Here is a 23483-nt window from a genome sequence, read left to right as displayed (position 1 = left end):
CGCACAAGCAGTTGCATGCAGAGCAGTTCACTCGAATGATAAGGCACCAGGAGACAATCCCGAAGTTTCTCACTGACGGAGTCACATATCTGAAGCCTAAAGAAGAAGATACAACAAACCCGGCAAAACACAAGCCAATCAACCGCCTCCCAACGGTGTACAAGATCCTGACCAGCTGCATAACCAAGAAGATTTAAGATTAATTAGAGTGTCAGAACATAATGGCCGAACAGCAGAAAGGATGTAAGCAGAGGAGCAAAGGATGCAAGGAGCAATTAACGATAGATGCCGCAGTTATGGAGCAAGCCTACAAGAAGCACCGCAATCTATACACGGCCTACATCAATTACCGCAAGGCCTTCGACTCCGTACCTCATAGCTGGCTAGTAGAGACCCTGAATCTACAAGGTCAATCCAATAGTGACAAACTTCCTAGGAGCAATAATGGCGAAATGGAGTACCACCATTAAGGTCGAGAACATCACAACCAGGCCAATCCCTATAAAAGAGGAATCTTTCAGTGAGATGCTCTGAGCCCATTGTGGTTCTGTCTCGCATTCATCCCGCTATCCACAATGCTTAGCGGCAGCAAGTATGGATATAACCTCAAAGAAGGAAGAAAGAACCTGTACACCCTCACCCACCTGATGTACGTGGATGACATCAAGCTCTACGGGGCAACCGAGAAGCAACTCCAGCAAATACTCTGGATCACCGAAGAATTCACCAAGGACATCAGGATGAAATTTGGTCTAGACAAATGCAAGTCCCACGCACTGCATCAGGGAAAATTAGTCGGCCGAAACTACCAGCTGCTGACTGGTAAAGTTATCGAAGCTATGACAGAAGGAGAGACCTACAAATACCTACGGATGATGCAGGCTTAGCAGTTAGAGCACAAGAAATTCAAGAAGTACCTTACAGAAAAATATCATTAGAGACTCAGAAGCCTGCTGAAAGCAAAACTGAATGGAGGAAACACAGTTAAAGCCATAAACACCTATGCAGCTCCAGTACTAACATACACCTTCGGGGTCATAGATTGGACTAACACCGAGCTAGAGGATATCATGCGAAAGACAAGGACAATGATGACAAAGAGCCGTCAACACAACCCGAAGTCAGCAGTGGAGAGACTAACAATAGCTCGGAAAGAGGGAGGGAGGAAGGGGCTTGATAGATCTGATTGAGCAACAGAAAACAGTGATAGTTACCCTGAAGGATTACTTCGAGAACAACACAGCAGCACTCCACCAGGCCAAAAGGAAGATAGATAAATGGTATACCCAACTCAACCTAAGCGAGCAAATCCCTCCCGCCCAGCCAGCACAAGAAACGAAGCTAGAAAGATGGGCATAGAAGACACTCATGGCAGACACTACAATGACCTCCATCAAGATCACATCGATAACAATGCTTCCAATGCATGGCTCACAAGCGGAACGCTGTTCCCCGAGACTGAAAAGATTCATGCTGGCCATCCAAGACCAGGTAATCAACACCAGAAACTATAGAAAATACATCGTAAAGGAGCCCGGATGTTAGGTGACACATGTCGACGATGCCACCTAGCCTCCAACACGTCATCGCGGGGTGAAAGGTGATCACCCAGACTGAGTACACTCATAGACCCGCCTAGGTAGCAAGGATAATACATCAGAAGCTAGCGAGGAAATACCAGTTGACCAAAGAAAGTGTACCATACTACAATTACGAACCCTGGGCAGTACTAGAGACCCGAACCCACAAGCTGTACTAGGACCGCGCCATAATAACGAATAAGACCATCCCACACAACAGACTGGACATAACCCTTGTGGACAAAATGGAAAAGGCTACCTACCCGATTGACATAACGGTGCCCAACACTAGCAATGTCCACAAAACCCATGAGCAAAAAATTAGAAAATACACGAACCTGAGACATGAGGTCAAAGAGATGTGGTATATGCAAGAAGTAACGACCATCCCGATCATCGTGTCAACCACAGTATGGTGCCAAAGACTCAGCCTAGCAGCAATAGGTCTCCCAGAGAACACCTACAACGAACTCCAGAAAGTCACAATCCTGAACACCTGTAGGATAGTCAGAGTTCCTCAACCATCAGTAACACCAGACATTACAACTGTCCTGTGTACTTGGTAGCAGTACCCGTCACGGAGTGCAATCCCCCAATCAGGGTGAATTAATATAAGAGCAACAATAATACTACTACTAATAATAATAAATAAAACATTTTTTCGAGCTGAAGTAGCCGAGTTGACAAAAGCGCAAGTGCAGTCGCACTAATCGTTAGTGACTTTGGTCCAAGAGCTCGCTTGACTGATATGTGCGATTAACGATTCTTATTAAAATGGTTAGTTGTAAACTCTTCTGACTTATGTGGTCATGCCAGAGTATAAATAGAACATTTTTTTATTACGTGCTTAAGAGTGAACATTCATTCCATCCCTCTAGACTGCATAATAAATGGGTGTGACTGCTATCAGACACAAAATAAATGGCTCTTTATTGTAATCAGAAACAAGTACTGTATATAATATTCCATCACTCTTAGTCGCCAGGAGTTAACATAAGGAATAATGAAATTAAAAGTGCAATTACAATCTGGATAATTCTATTAATGTTTATAAATAAAAAAATAAAAATTGGAAACATGGTGCGTACGTATTCAAACAGGAATGTTTCTTATATGTCCGCTCCCCTCCCCCTTTCAAGTGTTGTAAATTTTACAGGATTATAACAGTGTTAAATAAATGAAGGTGATGGTAAATGGTGATACTTATGAAGATAAACGTTGTCAGTAAATTCGTTGTGCACTTTTACAAATAGCAAAAACCAATTCCAAAAACCAATTCACTTGTCCGCCCCCCCATACATAGGTTCCGTCTGCCATTTAGCCAAACTAGTTGTTATTGAAATTTGACCCAAAATCGATTGGCATGGTTTCTGCAAGCAGAGATGTGGGTGTTTTTGGTAAGGGAAGCGTTTAGTAATGGTGGTTGTTGTTGGATTTTAGGAGCATCAGCGACTAAGGCCATACTGCTCCGTGTATTTGGCTATAAATTACGTGTTTGGAGGTCGATTTTCTGTTTGCTGGACGAAACACCCAAGTTTCAAGGAGAAACATGGTGCTACGCTCGCCTGAGACCGATGAACTCAATCACGGTATGAAAAAGGCCCATAAAAATTTCTCCCGGAACACGAACCCAGGTCTTTTCCACCCAGTGTGGGGATGACGACGATCCCACCAACTGTACTCCCCAAGAGGACAATAATGGTGGTGATTATACCGGAAAGGTAAGACAGAAGTTTGCCGAAAGGTTTCCCGTCAGTGATATTCTGCATCTTAACTACACTTATCTTAAATATTCGTAACTGCCTCTTGCCTTTTCATATGTTCAATTAAATCCTTAACCTCCCGTCATTCACTTTGGCATCTCACCCTTGCCGAACAATAAATTAGCAATCACAGGGAGCACAGTGAGGACAGTTAGGACTGTATGATTATATTCAAGAATTCTGAAGGAGTATTGGATTAAGAGATTAATAATATTTTCCTTTAATTTGCTCTCACATCTTGTAAATTTAATTCGGTAATTTTTATAAAGTGATTTCTACTAACACTTATTTTGTAAATTAATACGCACCTTGTCTAAAAGGAATTCCGCTATGATACATTCTTTTCGTTATCTTGTAAACTTAATTTTTAAGTTCGGCAGTACATTAAATTTTGATATTTTTTTATTTATTGTAATATTTTGTTGATTTATATTCTGTAAAGTTAATATTTTGTTACTTTAATTCTGACCTGAATACTGGTTATTACGAGACACTTCGAATACTTCGTCCGAAGATAACATGAACATGACCCAGAAGAATTGATATAATCATAGCTAATCTAACTATTCTTTTCTTAGTTCCCAATGTAAGGCGTGTACTAATCTCAAATTAAAACTTGGTGGATTACTAGATGAACCTAAGTCAAGGAGAAATGGTTTCCCTAGATAAAAATGCAACTGCGAAATAGTCTGAGACTTAAGTATCTAGCGACCTGCTAGGTGACGTACGCAGCAGATTAATTTTCCAAAAATTGAATCTCTCTATAGAACTAAATTTCCCAGTTTAGCATTACTGGGAGATTCAAATGTCACGGAAACTAGTAACATTTTTTGTAATTAGGACAGGTCGATTAGAATCAGGGAATGTCTTTTGGGGGACAGCAATTCATGTTAACAGATTGTCAGACAAAGCTTTTCCAGATTCAGAATTTATAAATAAAAAATAAATTTTCTGTTTATACTCCAGGATGAACAAACGGTCAGAGGAGTTCGCATGATAGATTGAATACAAGAAACAGCACCGTATTCAGCAGTCACGGGCTTGAACCCCGGTCACTCAAAGCACGTGTACTTATGCACCCGCGCGTTATGCATGCCAATACAGAATATGTGCAGTGTGCAGTAGTTGCAAAGATAAAATGAGAGTAGGTGTCTTCCACCGGCCAGAAGTTTGTGAAAAGTATGATGAGACCTACATGTAGATGGAATGAGCGAGCAAGTGTGAATGTCTTATTATGGGTAATTTCAATTTTCCCGTTATTGAATGAAGCAAGCAGCAGGAAAACTCACCATGGGGAGCGAACATTTTAAATAAATTATATGATTATTATTTGCGTCGGCATGTCAGAGAAAATACTGGGGAAAGAATATTTTACACCTGATTATTACTGCAAACCAGATGACATTATATGGCTCATGTATTCTTCGTCTTCCAACTAAGGATTTCCATTGCTTTAAAGATAAGCTTCCTTGTCTCCAGACTCTCCTATTGCTTAATGAGTTTGATGTCATCTGCCTTACAGAAACATGGTTAGCGGCGGATAGACAGCTTGACCTTACCCATTTTAACACTCCTTACAAACACACTGGGAATCACAGGATTAACGGGCGAGGCGGAGGTGTTGAAATCCTGTTCAACGATCGCTTCCAGCCAATAAGCACACGAGTGAGCCAGTCTAACAACTTTGAGGCAGTCTCCCTGACGCTGAGGAGGTCTCTTCTTCAAATCCAATGCTGCCTGGTTTACCTTCCTCCGGACCACAATGAAGACTCTAGAGCGGAGCTGCTCATGTGGTTAGCAACCAACTTAGTGCCTAAAATTCCAACTGTTGTAGCAGGTGATTTTAACTTGCCACTGCCCAGGCATGGGAATGCCCTTGAGGCCACTCTTCGGGCCTCTAACCTTACACGGTTAGTGACGCAACCAACTAGAGCGTGTCAAGCGCTGGACCTAATCTTCCACAACTTACAAGATATCAAACTCCTACGTAGCAACTTTCGATTCCAATCTGATCACTCGCCAATTGCATGTAAACTATCCTTACAGAGCAATTCCCTTGGGTTGCCTGACGAGTACTCTGCTGAATTGCCTAGGATTGCCTTCTCTACCAAATATCTGAAGCCAGAGATCATTCTCCAATGCTTGATTGGGTTTGACTGGGGGCGTCTCTATTCTGAGCCGTTGGAGGATGCCGTTATGCTCTTGTCGGAACAACTGAAGTTAATTGCACTACATGGTGCAGCCAGAATCACCAGGATTGGTAACAGGTCGAATCGGGGTTTCAATAAGGAAACTAAGATGGCTTTCATCAAGAAGCAGAAGGCCTACCGGAAATGGCAGAAAACTCAACTTCCCTCAGACCATTCCATCTTTAAGAAGGAAAGAGCAGCTTGCTTCTTGAAAAAGAAAAGGCTGGTCCTTAACCAAGCTGTTCTCAATAGGTTGAAGAGTGGTAGAAGGATCCTTTCGCATCATCATCATCATCATCTAGCCATTAACAAAAAGCTTGTCCAGGAATGGGCACAGTTCAGCTTACAGCAGGCAGATTTTCCTGACTCTGATTCCTTTCTCTCGCAGGAGGACTGGTTACCTAGGGCACACTTGTCTGAAATAGAAATAACTAGAGAGACCCTAATTGATGTCATCAATAAACTACCCAACAAAGCCACTGTTGGTCCGGATGGTTTCCCACTCTTTATTATCAAAATTTGCAGCCCATATATAGTCGACCTTCTCCTTCACATTTTCAGACAAATCCTGCAATCTGGAATAGTTTCTTCAATTTGGAAAACGTACCATGTTAAGCCCATTCCAAAGATCGAGAAACCCAAATCTCCTAAAGACCTGCGACCAATATCCATCAGTTGTTCTTTACTCAAAATTTTCGAAAAAGTAATTCAGCCAACAATTGCCCAGCATTGCTTTGCACACAGGCCCGAGTACCTACATACCGTTCTACAAAGGAGATCGACAACTACCAAACTTCTTGATACCTTCTTCAGAATTCAGCGCACCCATTAACAACGAATCACAGATTGATATCATATTCCTCGACATAAAATCGGCTTATGACAGAATACACCTCCCAGCTCTTTTTACCATTCTGATACACTACTTCGGCCTGGCAGATACCTTACTGTGACCCACAATTTTCAAGTAACTATTGACGTCTCAAGAGGCATCCCACAAGGAAGCGTACTGTCAGCTATCCTGTGCATCCCACAAGGAAGCGTACTGTCAGCTATCCTGTTTGCAGCTGTTTTGGAGCCTTTCCTTGCTCAGAATCCGAACTTTGTCTCTTATGCCGACGATCTGAAGTTCTACGTGAGCTCAGATCATAATCATCAGATTCATGATATCAACCAACAAGCTTCTAGGTAGATATTGAGCTTGGAAAGTTATCTTGCCACAATAGGGCTGCATCTGAGCCCTTCCAAATCAGCACAAATGACGATAACAAAGAAGAAAGTCAAAAATGATATCCAAATCTTTGTTAGTGGGAAACCGGTGCAAAAGGTGACCTCTCATATTGATCTTGGCCTCACCTGGGACGTTGGGCTCACATTTCAGCCTCACTTTGCCAGGATGAGGCAGAAGACGTACGCTGCTCTTTGGGCAGTGCGTCAAGAGCTCGTTGGTGTGCATCAGCCAGCGCTGCTTGTTCGGCACATCCTGAGGTGTATTACGCCGATTCCTCTCTATGCTTCAGAAATTTGGTCATTTGCCCCTGCCTCATGCCTTCAGAATTATCTCAGTTTAGAGTACTGGTTGCTTAGATGGATGAACAGGGTGGTAGGTCACCCCCTAACTATCTCCAGATCTATCCTACAAGCAAATGTGGGCACCACTCCCTGGAGACATATCATCATGACAAAAAATGTTCTCGCGCTTGCACGGCTTATAACGAGGCGAATTGATGCTCCATCGGTATCCACATTAATCTCTGGCCCTAGGAGGGCAAGAGGGGAGCACCCCGACTCCTGTCTCCCTCTACGTCTTACGCTGTCAAGCACTGATTCCCTGAGGAATGTTTCCAGTGAATGGTCTTCGGATCATCAATAAATTTAGGATCCACCCTGATAGGTTCTGTGAAGACAAGCCCTACAGGAAGGAAATCCTCAAGAACTGCTACCAGATTATGAACTTATAATACTCACCTGCTCCTGGACAGACTGTTTTTTTTTTAACTTGCCTATTTGTATATGACAAAGACTTTTTGTCTTCATGCAATCATATATTTTGTATATTACTGTATATTTTGTACATCATTGTATATTTAATCCTGTAAATGTCTCTGGTCGAGCACGCATGTACTCTTATTTATTGTACATTGTGTTCCTCGCACCTTAGTCTGTAAATATTCACACCCTTCTGGCACAGAGCCGTCCCGGGGTGACCCAAGGTTTCTTGGGAAATAAACTGATTTTAATAATAATAATAATAATAATAATAATAATAAGGATTTCCATACGAAATCCTTATCTTCATGCCTTCATGAATACTTCGTAGTACTGTATATTCTTTTTTTAATGTAACATTAAAAATATCGTACGGGGTAGATGAATGCAGAGCTGTCCAGTCTAATAGAACAAAAAAGATGCCATAGTAGGACCACCAGAGAATTACCGCATCTACTCATGCATATGTTTCGCGTTCGATTTGCCTATTTTTCTAGACGAAGAAACCCGAGTTTCTGAGGGAAAATCCTTACTATCCTCGACTTTTTTTTTTTTTTTTATCGTATGATGTGAGCAATACACGAAGGAACCAATTTTTTTTTCTGCTTCCTTCGTGTATCGTGGCCGCGAAGTCCAATCGGAGAGTACGGCACCATCGTAATATCCAAGCCCGATGCGGGATTCGAACACGCGACCTTTGAGTTGCCAGGCAGGCACTTTACCCACCCGGCTAGCCCGGTCGGTTATACTGACTCAGCTACGAAGTGAAAAACAAAGCCTATAAAAGTTCCTCACGTCACTGATGGGATTCGAACACGGGCTGTTGTTGTTGTTGTTGTTTTGGTGTTTATTGGCGCATCGACAACGGAGATCATAGTGCGCCAGTTCATTTGTTATACAATGTTTTCTTTATATAAATCTTGTTCGAATGTACAAGGTTAACTGTTTCTGTGGTATTGTACTATTATTTACAGCAGATGGTATATGTTGATTGTTTGTATGAATCTAAAAATATCTGACACGTGTTCTTTGTCACCTATAAGATCTTTAAGGGTGATGTTTTGGTTTCCTTTATATAATGATGAAAAAATTCGGTATCGATCGCTTTCATATGTTGGGCATTCTATAAGTATATGTTTAACTGTTTGGATAGTATTGCATACTTGGCATCTTGGGGGTTCTTCTGCACGTAATAGATAACCATTTGTGAAATGTGTATGGCCTATCCGCAATCTGGTCAGAATAACTTCTTCTCTCCTTGATTTCCTTATGCTCGTTTTGGAGTGCTCAACTTTTGGTTTTGTTTCATATAATTTATTAAATGTTTGTTTTTGCCAGTGTTCTTGCCATTGGGTTAGACAGCGATTTTTAATAATTGGCTTGTAGTCCTTATGTGGAACTGTGAAATATTGTTCTTGAAGGTTAGTGGTTGATTTTGCAATTCTATCCGCTTCTTCGTTTCCTTTTATCCCTTTGCGTCCTGGTATCCAGCAGAAAAGTATCTCTTGTTTTTTTATTTGTGAAGCCTATTAGTATCTGTTTAATTTGCCAGAGTACTGGATGGGTTATATTGCTTGTGTTTTGTATGGCTTGGATTACACTTAATGAATCACAGTATATTACTGTTCTCAGGTGGTAGGTGGTTCTGAAATGCTCCAGGGCTATCTGAACTGGTACTAATTCTGCAGTGTAGACACTGCATTCTTTTGGGAGTTGGCGTGACAATGTAACATCTGGGAATACTGCTGCTGCTCCTACATGGTTCTCTGATTTTGATCCATCTGTATATATTGGTATGTGATTGGGATATTGCATTCTATGTGCTGCATGCAGTTGTTGAAAGTTGCTGTCTGATAAAGTATTTTTATTCCAGTTTTGTGTGAGGAGTTCATAAGCTGTGGTATGGTTTATCCATGGTGGATCTATATGTCCTTCTTGGTTTGGAACGTTATCTATTTTGAGATCATGTGTTATCAGTAGCTCCTGTAGTCTGATGCCTAGGGGCTGGTTTGCTCTTTTGCGGTTCCTATATATGTTTTCCCATTTTGGCGAGAATAAAGTTGTCCAAGTCGGATGGTCTCTTATGGGTCTTATCCTGTAAGCATACAGCAGTGACAACTGTTCTCTCCTCAGGAACAGTGGTGATTCATTAGCCTCTGTATAGAGACTGTATATACGGGATGTGCGGAAAGCTCCTGTTGCTATTCGTATTGCACTATGGTGAATCGGATCTAGCCATTTGAGGGCGCTCTTTCTTGCTGATGCATAAACCGGTGCTCCATAATCTATTTTTGACCTTACTAGTGCTTTATACAAGTTGAGCAGGGTATAACGGTCTGCCCCCCAAGATGTTGTTGCTAAGACTTTAAGAATATTAAGTTGTTTCATACATTTTATTCGTAGTTCTTTTATATGTTCTACAAAGGTCAACTTGTTGTCTAGAATAAGTCCAAGAAATTTTACACTTTGTTTAACTGGTATTGTGTTACCTTGCAATGTTAGTTCAGGTTCAGGGTGTAAATTTCGTTTTCTACAGAAATGTACGCAGACTGTTTTTTTCTTTTGATATTCTAAACCCGTTTTTCTGGGCCCAATGACTGACGTTGTTAATTGCACATTGTAGTTGTCTTTCTATTGTTCCCATGTTCTGTGCTTGATAGGAAATACTGAAGTCATCTACATATAGTACATATGCCACTGTGGGTGGTAGTTGTTTTGTGATGCTATTTATTTTTATGGAGAATAGTATGGCACTCAGGACAGACCCTTGGGGAAACTCCTTCTTGTTTATATGATTTTGACATGGTGTTTTGTACTCTAACTTGAAATGTTCTATTTTTCATGAAATTTTGAATGAATAGTGGTAAATGTCTTCTGAGTCCTGCATCGTGGATATCTTGTAATATACCATGTCTCCACGCTGTGTCATAGGCCTTTTCTATATCAAAAAATACAGTAACCATATGCTTGGAGGTTATAAATGCATCTCTTATATCTGCTTCTATTCGTACAAGGTGATCTAATGTGGATCGATTGTGTCTAAACCCACACTGCATATTGGTGAACCACTTAGTTGTCTCAAAAAACCAGACTAATCTTTTGTTGATGATCTTCTCTAGTACTTTGCTTAAGCAGCTTGTGAGGGCAATCGGACGATAGTTGTTTGGGTCCTTCTGATCTTTATTGGGTTTTTGGAAAGCTAGTACTATTGCGTGATGCCACGCTTCAGGATATTGGTTTTCTAGAAATATGCGGTTGTACAGTTGAAGGAGGTTTTCTATCTCTTTCTGCTTTAGGTGTTTAAGCATATCATAGTGTATGTTGTCTTGTCCAACTGCACTTGGTTTTGTTTGTGATACTGCTTGACGTAATTCATGTATTGTAATTGGTTGGTTGTAGGGTTCAATCCTTTTAGTATTAAAATTAATTCTGTTTTTTTCCGTTTTCTCCTTATAGGGCAAAAATTCAGTAGTGTAGGATTGTTTTGACGATACTTTAGCAAACATTTCACCTAATATATTAGCTATCTCTGATGGTTCGGTAATGCTTTCTCCATTCCAATGTAATACTAGTGATGGTTGGTTTTTATACTTCCCATTCATGTTTCCTATTTTATTCCATATTATTTTTGTGTTTGTTGTTCTATTTATAGAGGAAGTAAACTGGATCCAGGAAGTTTTTCTGGCTTGTTTCCGTGTATACCTAGCTGGTGCTCGTGCTTGCTTAAATTTTATCAGATTATCCGTTGTCGGATATCTCCGGAACTTATTCCAAGCTTTGTTTTGTTGTCGTCTTGTTTTCATGCAATCTTCGTCCCACCAGGATTTTGGGTGCAACGGAAAACGGGTTGAGGTTCTGGGTATTGTTTGTTCGGCTGCTTGTATTAAGGTATCTGTGACGTGCTTCAGAGCGTCATCGACCGATGTTTCTTGGATGATTTGTGGATTAAATATTGCCAGTTCTCTAAATTTTTCCCAGTTACCTTTTTCTATTTTCCAGCGGGGTGGTCTGTTTGGATGGCAAGGAGGGTTTCTGGTCAGTATGGTGATTACTGGGTAGTGGTCACTGCTATATGGGTTTTCTATTACTTGCCACTTTAATTCCGGTAGAAGGGAAGGCGTGCATATAAATAAATAAATTTTCTGTTTATACTCCGGGACAACCAAACGGTCAGAGGAGTTCACAAGATAGATAGAATACAAGAAACAGCACCGTATTCAGTAGTCACGGGCTTGAACCCCGGTCACTCAAGGCACGTGTACTTACGCACCCGCGCGCCTAACCACTAGGCTACGGCGGCCTTATATAGTTAGATCTACGTATGTTTGCCATTATTGAGTAGAGAAAGGTTATGATGGTTTATTATTCTTTCTATTATCCGTCCTCGTCTGTTGATATCAGTGTTTCCCCATAGTTGACTATGCCCATTCAGGTCTCCCATTATACAGAAAGGTGATGGGAGTTGGGAGATTAGCTGATTTATTTCCTCAAATGGTATATCTGGCCTTGGTGGAAGGTACACTGAACAGATGGTTACTCTAAATTTCAGTGTTATTCTTACCGCTATCGCTTCTATATTGCTGTTTAAAGAAATGTGTTCGGTTGGGATGTGGTTATGGACTAAGATGGCTACTCCTCCATGTGTTGACCTTTCTCTTAATCTGTCTTTCCTATACATTCTATAATTTTTCACTGAAAGGGTGTCTTGTTGTCTAAGGTATGTCTCTTGTAGACAAAAACATATTGGCGTGTTATGTTGTGTTATTAAATACTGGACATCGTCGTAATTGGCACGTAGTCCTCTACAGTTCCACTGGATAAACTGATCCATTATTTGGTTTTTCTAGGGCTTCCAGGTTGCTTCCGAAATGGAGCATTCTTATGCTTTGTCTTATCTTTTTTAGGATAGTTTGGCCGGTCCATGTCCATATCTTCTTCTGTGAAAATTTCTAATACTGGTTCTTCAGTTGTGTTTATTTTTTCTATTTCCATCTGTTCGGTTTCTTTGGTGTTTATAAGTTTAGTTCGGTTTTCGTTGTGATGCTGATTTGTGGATATCTGTTCTGTGTGAAGAGAAATTGAGGTATTTACTGTTTTCTCCTGTTTCTGTGCCTTCAATCCAGTAGATGATTCTTTTGGCATCATGGAAATTTCGGTTTGAACTTCTGATTTATATTGGATTATTACTTGTGCATATGTTGGCTTGTTTGTAGGTCGTGGCTGTATTATTTTCCTCGCTTCTTGGTACGTTGTGTTGTGTTCTGTTTTGTATTTCTGAATTAGTTTCTCTTGTTTCCATTTTTTACACGTTTTTGAGTAGGCCGGGTGTTCTTCTTTACAGTTTGTACATTTCAAGATGTTGGCAGAGCAAACTGTAGTCTCGTGTTCTTTAGAATCACATTTTGCACAGGTTGCTGAGTTTCTGCATGCCATTTGTGAATGTCCAAATTTCTGACATTTGTAACAACGCAGTGGATTTGGTATGTATTGTCATACTTGGCAGTTCAGATATCCTGCTTTGATTGTTGCTGGAGGTTTTGGAGTATTAAATGTTATGATAAGGGTTCTTGTTGGAATTATATTTCCATCCCTTCGGATATTAATTCTCTTCACTCCTGTTACTCCTTGGCTTCTTAATTCTTCTGTGAGCTCTTCCTCTGACACATTTAAGAGATCCCACTCTGAGATCACTCCTCTGGAAGAATTCAGTGTGTTGTGTGGTGTTACAACTACTGGCATTCTTCCAAAAATTGTTGTTGAAAGTTCGAACACGGGCCTTTTCCACCCGGTGTAGAGAGAACAGTGAACATAATAACTGTACTACACGCGAAGATACGCTATTAGAGCAGGAAATTATGGAATAGGAAAGTTAGAGAGCGATCAAAAGTACTGAAACCTTTGACAACTACAAGTTTATCTGTAATAGTTCTACAGCAAAGATTAGGTTAGCAAAGGATGAGAATGAGAAAAGAACGGAGATGAGCATGTATATGAATACAAAAAAGAAGAAAACAAATCAGATTGGACTCTTGCGTAATGGATGTGAAAAAGTCTTAAATAACCTAAGCTGATGTTGCTGATGAACTGAACAGATACCTCGCATCAATCTTTACAGACGGAAGACGAACTGTGTGAGAGCTGTTTTTAAAAGGCAGAGAACGTTTTGTGTTATGATTCTATTACCTGAGCCTTTAGCTATAAATCTTAAGGATCAGACCGGACGAATTCCTAGGGGAGCAGCGAGCTGTATGTTTCAGAATTTTCAGAATATTTTCTCTTTTTTTTTTTTTTTTTTCAGAATGCAAATTTTATGTTAAATACCTTAGGAGTAAGCATAGATGAGAGAGGTGAATCAAAGAAGACAGCTTCCGTGTCAGATATTTCAAGTTGTGAATTACGAGATTACTTTCACCTCTTTGGAGAAATTTTCCCCAAAAATGTCAGAAATGTCTTCACCCCAAATGCTCAAAGTGAGAGGCCCTATCGTTCAACAAGAACCAGCTGCTTTCCTCTCGAAATCGCGGCCTCGCCCAGGAAATGCGCTTCAATAGTTTTTGAAGCATCTGTACGTAGAACGCAGCACTGGCTCTCTCTCTCCTCTTCAGCTACAAATTTCGTGTGAATCACACCCTAATTGTCAAAAAAATAAAAAATAAAATAAAAAATAAATAAAAAACCATGATCAGTATCATCTTGATCCTAGACTTGGATTCTGTTTACAGATAAGGATCCTGGATCTGTAAACGAAACATTTGGGACCATGATGATGATGATTTTGAAATCCACTGCAAGTTCTGAAGCTTCATCTCTGGATCGTACTGAAACACACAACACTCATCACCACTGACAATATAGTCAAGGAAACTAGGACTGTCTGACAAGTCTGGATGAAGTCTTCGCATGGTAACGCTCTTTGTTGACTCTGCTCATCCGTGAGGCTGTGCGGTACGAATTTTACACAGACCTTCCTTTTCTCTTCATGCAGAATTTGATGAATCATCTCCTTTTTCATATCCAACTCATCAGCCATCATTCTCTGGATCAAGCGACGATCACTTGCCGCAATTTCGTTAACTTTTGCAACTTGTCCTCATTTCAAAACGTTGACGGACGCCCCCTTCTCTGGTCATCGTGAACATCCTGACGTCCGTCTTTGAACCCCTTATACCATTCAAACGCACTGAACAACTTAACGGTTCATTGCCATTAACAATTTTTAACATTTTTTTTACGTTTCTGATGCAGATTTTCGTAGTTGAAAGAAAAAATTTGATATTCGTTCATTGTTCCATTACAAAATCTGACAAGGAACGTTCGCTACTACGAAGTTGGTCGTTACATACAACCTGTCAGCTTACTGGACAATGTCTCTAATACCTGTTGAATGTCTGAGCTATAGCATACCACTTACGTTTATTTGGCCGCCGTAGCCTAGTGGTCAGGCGCGCGGGTGCATAAGTACACGTGCCTTGAGTGACCGGGGTTCAAGCCCGTGACTGCTGAATACGGTGCTGTTTCTTGTATTCTGTCTATCTTGTGAACTCCTCTGATCATTTGGTCGTCCCGGAGTATAAACAGAAAATTTATTTATTTATTTATTTTAAATTTCATTGAACATGACTGCCACAGTCTAGGAACTTTATTTTCACGCCTCGTTTATTTATTTATAGAACTATGTATAATCAGGTAATTTTGTGTCAAATGTGTTTATTTCCACTTGTTCTGGAAGGAGTGGGCGTGAAATTTATGAAATATCTGATGGCATAAAAACAAAAACAGGGTGCAAGGCATAAAAAATCTGGGAATCTCTGGTCTAACATTAAAAGTGTGGTTGTATAAGAATCGGACTGGGACTGCTGTTGTTTTTGATTTCATTAATGACATCGCCAAAAGAACAGAGGGCATAATGACAAACTTAGCAAAAGACGTGAAGTTTGGGAGAATAGTTAATGATCAGAGCCAAGCAGTGCTCCTTCAGGATGGGTTTCAAGGATGATCAGAAAAGTGCAGCTTTATTATAGCAAAATGTAAGTTTTATACTTGGCGAGTAGCAACTTCATAATAACTTACATACTTAGTGATTGAATTTTAAACAGTAGAGGAAGAAAGGAATTTGAAAATTATGATAAGGTCGAATATGAAGTTTTCCGAGCAGTGGAGACAGGCAGCAAGGAAGGCCTATGGTGTTCAATAAATTATCGAGAGAGGCGTATAGTATAAATGATTTATCTAAAATTCGCTTGTAGAGAATAGGAAGGATATAATCCCACTGTAAAGGACCTATGCTTTTGTGGAGGCAAGGAAAACTGGTACCACCTTCTTTTGACTGTGACTTGTACGAGGATCTCAGAGATCAACTTAAGAGAGACATTCTGAACTTCTCCCCAACCAACGTGGATCAACTAATCCAGACTCCAGACAATCTTTCCTCCCTGCAGGCCTTCGCATCTGGCATTTTTACCCGGCGAAAGACCTTGTATGCCAATGCCAACCAAAACCAGACAAACAATTCTACAGCCTAGATTTCACACTTGTGAAGGGGAAGGCTAAATTCAAATTTTTATTTTATTTATTTATTATTATTTTTTTTATCTTTTTTTTATTTATTTATTTATTTTTCTCTATATATATTTTTTTTTTATTTATTTTAATTTTTATTATTATAATTATTATCGTTTTTTTTTTCTTTTGCTAAATTTGGCATACTATCAGTTTTTATTTTATTTTTCATACATAAATATATTACTTTATTATTATAATATATTATCTGCACCCACCACTAGCTTTTTTCTTATTAGTATTATTATTTATTATTATTTTATTTTATTTATTTATTTTATTTTATTTTATTATTTTTTTATTTTATTTTATTATTTTTTTATTTTACAACCTGCACCACGGGTAGTTTTTCTTTTTTTTTTCTCCTCTCTTCCCTCTGGAATGGACCCCAAGAGGTTCCTGGCCCACCTGCTGACAACACCAGGCGTGTCAGGGTCTCTTTAGAGACGGTATGTGTTGTGTTTTACTGGGACTGGCCCACCTTCCCGTGGTGTGGACGAGTACCCAGAATCATTTGTCCAGGTGACTGATGCTTCTGGGTAGCCAAGCGGCCAAAACAGAACACACACAAACCTACGTCACACACATCTGGCCCATTTGTAGTGATACTGTTCTTCACAGAGATACGAGGCGGAGTTGAACAAACGTTCTAGGTGCCGCCCTTACATATACACATGTCCACATTGGAATACTGTGTTCAAGTATAGAGAGTGCACCTAAAAAACAAAGACAATTTATTACAAATCATCCTTAATGCGCAACATTAGTCACTACTCGTTATTGGTTCCCGTATTGCCAAGTTTTTGATGCAGTTTGAACGCTCGTATGAGAAGTAGGCTGTGAATATTAGTGCCCCTTATATTTACTCTAATATGTTGGAACAAACAATCACACAGATGGTTCAAAAAATTGTTTCCACATGTTTCCGACGTATAAGAGGTAGGAGGAAGTCACCCATAATGAGACAGACACACTCTTGCCCATCCAAACTGCCTAAAGAGGTAATTATCATATTACTTTTAATGGTTCTTAATAGTCCAGAATAATCCAATAGGGAGAAGTTAGTATCACTTTCTCTTTACTTAAGCCATCTCACACCACACGGATTCAACGTCTATCTGAACCTGATCTGACTCTGGGAATAGTGTAGAGTGTGCTAAGTCAAAAGGCACCAGGGCCCCCCCCATCTCCGCGTAGTATGCACTGTGGGTGTGAAACAGAACACTGTCAATGCCAGAGCTTTAAAAGTGTAAGGATTTTGTATATGTGTAGTGTCGTGTACCGTTCCTCTGGTCATTTATTTATTTATTATTATTATTATTTTTTTTTTTCTGTTTATACTCCGGCACGACAACCAAGTCAGTAGAGTTTACAATAAATCGTCAATACAAATATTTATCGTATTTAGTAGTCACGGGCTTGAACCCCGGTACACTCAAGGAACGCGTGCTTGGGCCCCTAATGGGACCCAACGTTGTCCACACTCTGCCCCGTGGAGGCAGACCAAGTATACAAGTATTATAGTTATTTACTCTGGCAGGTCCTGCCACCTAATTTCCTGAGATTTCAGTGGCAAGGACTAAAAAAAAAAAGGGGGGGGAAGAAATAGAGTTGATCGAGATAATTAAAAGTTGTGTTAATTAAAATTTTGGGTGTGGGGTACAATTACTAGGGGTTGGTTTGAACGCTAGTCATAAATTTTTTTAAGAGAGAGCAGGGGAGGAGACTGAAGGTAGCGGGGAAACAGACAGAAATATGGGGTCAATAGAGAAGGCGATCCCAAGGTGTCAGTGGGGCAGGCCCATGCCCCACCAGAAGGAAGGAAGGATCACCGGGGAGAGGAGACTCTGGGAATAGACTGATTGCCTTCAGTAGAAGTTTGATAAGATGTATGGTTCCCCCTCTGACCCTACCCATATCATATCTTCTGAAAACACTATTCACCATAATACAATTCTTCACCATCTTATTAGTTTTATTAGTTTTACAATCAGTGTCGGACTGGCAATTCTGGCAAATTCCAAAATAGTAGATACCCTAATGGGCCGGTGAGCCTGTTAGCGGAAAACAAAACTAATATTAAACGTCAAAAAATATTTTTATGATTATAAAAACCTTCTAATTACAAAACTAATAGAAAATATTATTATCCGAATGCAGATTACTCAGTCTGTGGGTTATCCATGCACTAATTTTCAATTTATATTTATTTATTATTATATATATATTTTTTTAATTTTTGGTACTTGAAGAATTTCTTTCTTCCAGTCATAAGAATTTCTTCAATGGTTGCCATTCTTTCATGCGAATGGCAACCACTGGCCATTCGCATGAAAGAATGCGAATGGACAACGGTTGGTAAAACGTAACATCCTCTATATTTAATAACTGTGACGTGATGTGAAACTATCATGGTTATTTTCGAAATCTACGCATAAAAATTGGTTAAAAACAAGATTTAAGTTCTTGGAGGTAAAAATCGTGTTGGCTAGTGTTATTATTATTAATGCATGAATTTCTTTGAAAAGAGAAATTCATGCATTAAGTGATAAGTGATAATCATTAAATGTAGGTTTTTTTTTTTTTTTTTTTTTTTGGTAGTTGTTGGCTTCTGTAGCCATAATGCACCTGCCAAGGTTTTTGCAATACTTTGATCCAAGCCCGAGACGAGATTCGAACCCGCGACCTTTGGGTTGCTAAGCAGGCACTTTACCCACCCGGCTAGCCCGGTCGGCAAAATGAAGTTTTGATACTCACATAACCATATCTAATCGTCCATTTAATTTAGGTATTAATAACTGGTTGGTTCGTCCTTCCTGGTCTGGTAGATATCACCACCCCATTACGTTTGATCTGGTCACCACACTCAGACCTTCTCCTTCCCGTTTTAATCATGATACCCCTCGTTATAGGACAAAGGATGCGGATTGGTCTCTTTTTGATGCTAATCTCCTCAGTCTGGCTACAGAGGAATTCATTTCAAATACTACTACCTTAGATCCTAATTCTCTGGAAATGAAAATTACTGAACTTATTTCCAAGGCCTCTGATCTTAGCTTTGTAAAGAGGAAAAGAATCATAAACTCTGTTCCGTGGTGGACTGCCAGTCTTACTGCTCTTCGGCGTCTTCTCAGGGCTGCTCGACGTGATCTAAATAGGGCCAAAAGGTCTGATAGGCCTCCTGCAGAACTGAATAGGCTCTTTGAAATTTACAGAGCTGCTAGAAGCAACTACTTTAACACTATCCGGAAGGAGAAATCTCTTGCATGGGATAGATTAGTTGAAAAAACTATTAAAAACGATCCCTGGGGCCTACCTCACAAAGTTCTTGCGTCAAAATTACATCTGCATACCCCACAGAATTCAATCTTACTCCTCAATTCCTCTGAAACTCTCACTTGGTCTGCATCTATTGAAGCGATTTTAGACGAACTTCTTCCACAGGATACTTCGATTCCTGAAAGTAATGACCAGACTCTGTTTCGTCTTCAACATCTTTCCTTTGAAGGCCCCTCAAATGAACCTCCTTTTACCGTTGAGGAAATTGATACAGTGGTCAACTCTTTCTCTTGTGGCAAAAGTCCTGGGCTTGACAATCTTGAGGTCTCTATCATAAAACGCACTTGGAAAACTAAACCCTGTCTCATTGCTACCTTAATGAATACTTGTTTGCTTTATGGTGTCTTCCCAGATCGTTGGAAGACTGCCAATCTTAAACTGCTAATTAAGAGTCCGGCTAAACCCGTTGACTCACCTTCCTCCTATAGGCCAATCTCTCTTCTTCCTTTTCTTGGGAAAATTCTGGAAAAACTTCTTGTTGCAAGATTTAAAGACTACTATGTTTCTAGGAATCTCTCCTCTTCTTCCCAGTTTGGTTTCACGAAGGGCAGATCAACTACAGATGCTATAAATCTTCTTTTAAATACTGTTAGAACATCTCCTTCAAAATACGTTCTCGGTCTCTACGTGGACTTCAAAGGGGCCTTTGACACCTTGTGGTGGCAGAGCGTCCTGGAGAGTTTCCGAAGGGCCGAGGTTTCCTGTCTTATCTATAGCCTTACATATGTGCAGCGCCGTTTTTCATATGTGCAGCGCAGTTTTTCCCCTGGTGGCGGAAATTTATACTAATTTTTTTTCTTCTACATATCGCTTCCTCATACCCTAAATGACATACCCACCGATTTTCACAGCCCTAACTCTAACCGTTTTGGCACTAGGGTCTCCTGAATAGGAAAACTTATTTTATAACCACCAGGTACAATGCTCCGCGAATTCAGGCTTTAAAATTTTCGTCAGTTATTCCAGATTTTAGGAAAACTGTTAGCAAGATGAAGTTTTAATTGCTGGGAGTGGTTCAGTGATTATGTATGGACATAAGATATTTTTAAAAAGAAGTGGGCAACCCGATTGATTTCATTTGTCGTGTGTGTGTGTGTGTGTGTGTGTGTGTGTGTGTGTGTGTGTGTGTGTGTGTGTGTGTGTGTGTGTAGAGTGTATTTCGTGTAAAGGGGCACCAGGGGTTTTCTCCGTGTCCGCGCGCGCGTGTGTGTGCTCAACATTAAAACCCGAGTTTCCGACAGATAAAACCATAGGCCTGCAGCCGTTGCCTTTAATTCAGCTGACCACGTCGTGAAAAAGTCAATAGATTCCTCATGTAATTGATGAAATTCAAACCCAGGCCTTTTTCATCTGGTGTAGACAGATGGTGTTATATCCATTGAACTACAATAATCAAGTATTAACTCCCATAAGGAGTTACTCTATTAACACTTCTTCACTGATAGTGACAGGCAAATGCAACTCATTATCAACCAAAGGAACACAATCAATCGCCATAACTTGGGATTCGTGATTGGTATTGGAGAATCTGTTAATATGATCCAGCCAAACCCCTTCGTCGAATTTCTTGTACGTAGCATGGTTTCTGCGTAGAGGTAGCTTCCCACCGTATCCCACAATACCATCCTCTATTGTTCCGTTGGCACAAAATGAAGTCCTGCCAATTCCGGCGTCATCTGCCAGAGAGGTATTTTCAGAACTGGGCGATGAATGGTTTAACAGCATAACTGGAACTACTGCTCGAAAGTCCTTTCAAGTAAAACAACACATTTCGATAACACTACCCAACATGATTTTTACCTCCAGCAGATCAATGGTTGTTTCTGGTCAAGTTTTATGTATAGAATTTAAAATCAACCATAAAAGTTTCCTATCACGTCTCAGTTTTGAGATATACATAGATAACTGCATTCTGTACAAAGATATCATTACTGTTTGAAATACAAATTTTAAACTTATTAACTTTTGGTTGGTTTTGTTTATTGGGCTAAAAGTTAAGAAGTGCATCATTGTTGTTCTTGCAATATGCAGTAGTATATTTTGATTTTGATGGACTTTTCCAGATAAGACAGTATTTTTATTAATTTTATTACACCATTCAACTGCTTCAATATACAAAGGGTACTAGGAATGTTTTGCAATATGACGCAACAATGAATCACAGAAAGCTGCTTGTTGCTGCATGTTGAGACATGTTCATACGTGCATAGTAGCCGCCGCGCCAAGTCGATGGGCTCAGTTATTCATTATTAGTGAGAGTGTAAAGTGCTTGCGATGGCATCGTGGTCACGAAATGAGATAAGGACAGTTTTGCGGTATAATTTCGTGCGTGGTTTAACCATAGACCAGTGCTTAGAAGAAATGACTCTTGCACTAGATGATGATTGTCCACATCGTACAACGATATTCAGGTGGTATAGACAATTCCAAAGGGGAAATTTCACTCTGGAGGATTCGGAGAGGCCGGGAAGGCCACGAACGTCAGTTACGGAGGAAAACGTTACTGCTGTGAGGAAAATGCTTGACGAAAACAGGCGAGTGACCTACCAACAGATGCCTAAATGCACCAGCAATTCGTTCGATTCTGCAAGATCATTTGCACGTGAAGAAACTTTGTTCTCTCTGGGTGCCGCATCAACTGACTGAAGAGCAGATGACACAACGTGTGACTTGGTGCCGGGAGATGTTAAAAAAGTTTGATAAGGGACAATCTCGGTATGTGAACAACATCGTGACAGGTGACGAGACTTGGCTGTACTATTACGATCTGCCGACCAAGGCTCAAAACAAAGTTTGGGTCTTTGATGATGACAACACACCCGTAATTGTCAGAAAATCCCGATCTGTAAAGAAGAAAATGATAGCTGTATTTTTCAAATCGAGTGGAATTGTGGAACGTGTCGTTTTGGACACGCAGAAGACAGTCACAGCTAAGTGGTATACTGAACAATGCCTGCCTAAAGTCATTGGATCTATGAAGAACCTGCGGCCAAATTCAAGAATGGACACCTGGTACCTCCATCACGAAAATGCTCCAGCTCACCGCGCCAAAGCCTGCACCGAATATGTGACCACGACAGGACTGAAACTTCTCGAGCACCCTCCCTACAGTCCAGACCTTGCTCCCTGCGACTTTGCACTGTTCCCACATGTGAAAATGAAGCTAAAGGGGAGGCGGTTTTCCAGTGATGAAGACCTTCTACGGGCTTGGGACAACGAGTGTGCTTTTCTCCCTAGTGAAACTTGGCAGAACTGGTTTAAAGATTGGCTTCGGAGGATGGAGAGGTGTGTTGAATGTAGAGGAAATTACTTTGAAAAAATTAAATAAACAAAGCTGTATTGCAAAACTTTCCTAGTACCCTTTGTATAGTATATGATAAACTAAGCTACAAGAATTCACCTTCTGTTCAAATTTACCAATTGCTTTTACTGTTATTAGGTTAATGCATTGTTAAAATGGAGAAGACAAAGCACAGAACTTGCGTCAATTACTCTGACAACTTCTGCTATGTTTGTGGGCACTTAACCCCAAAAACTCAGGGGAAGAAAATATACAATGTCACAAAAGTTGTATATTCATTGTACTTCGGCTGCAAGATCAGTGACCAAGAAAAAAATTGGGCTCCACATATCTGTTGTATTACTTGTACAACGAACTTAAGGCTGTGATTATATAGCAAGCTGAGAGCATTACCTTTTGCCGTCCCTATGGTGTGGCGCGAGCCCAAGAATCATTTCGACGACTGCTATTTCTGCATGACAAACATAAAAGGTATTTACAAAAAGAGCAAGCACTGCATCAAATATCCCATCAGCAATTAGGCCAGTGCTACACGGTAAAGAACTGCCAGTACCTGTGCCACCAAAATCTTGGGGTATTGGAAGTAATGATGAAGGTACAGAGGAAATCGTTTTACCAGATGTCGCGGAACCATGTACTTCACATGATTTGGACTACGAGCCAGAAAAAGAAAAGGCCCCACACTACATTGAACAAGAAGAATTAAGCAACTTGATTAGAGACTTGGGCTTACCCAAAGGGAAGGCTGAATTACTCGGATCCA

Source organism: Mastigoproctus giganteus, chromosome 2 (assembly GCF_048544385.1).
Source record: "Mastigoproctus giganteus isolate SK-2022 chromosome 2, ASM4854438v1, whole genome shotgun sequence".
In the NCBI taxonomy this organism is placed as follows: Eukaryota; Metazoa; Arthropoda; class Arachnida; order Uropygi; family Thelyphonidae; genus Mastigoproctus; species Mastigoproctus giganteus.
This window is presented reverse-complemented; position numbering follows the sequence as displayed.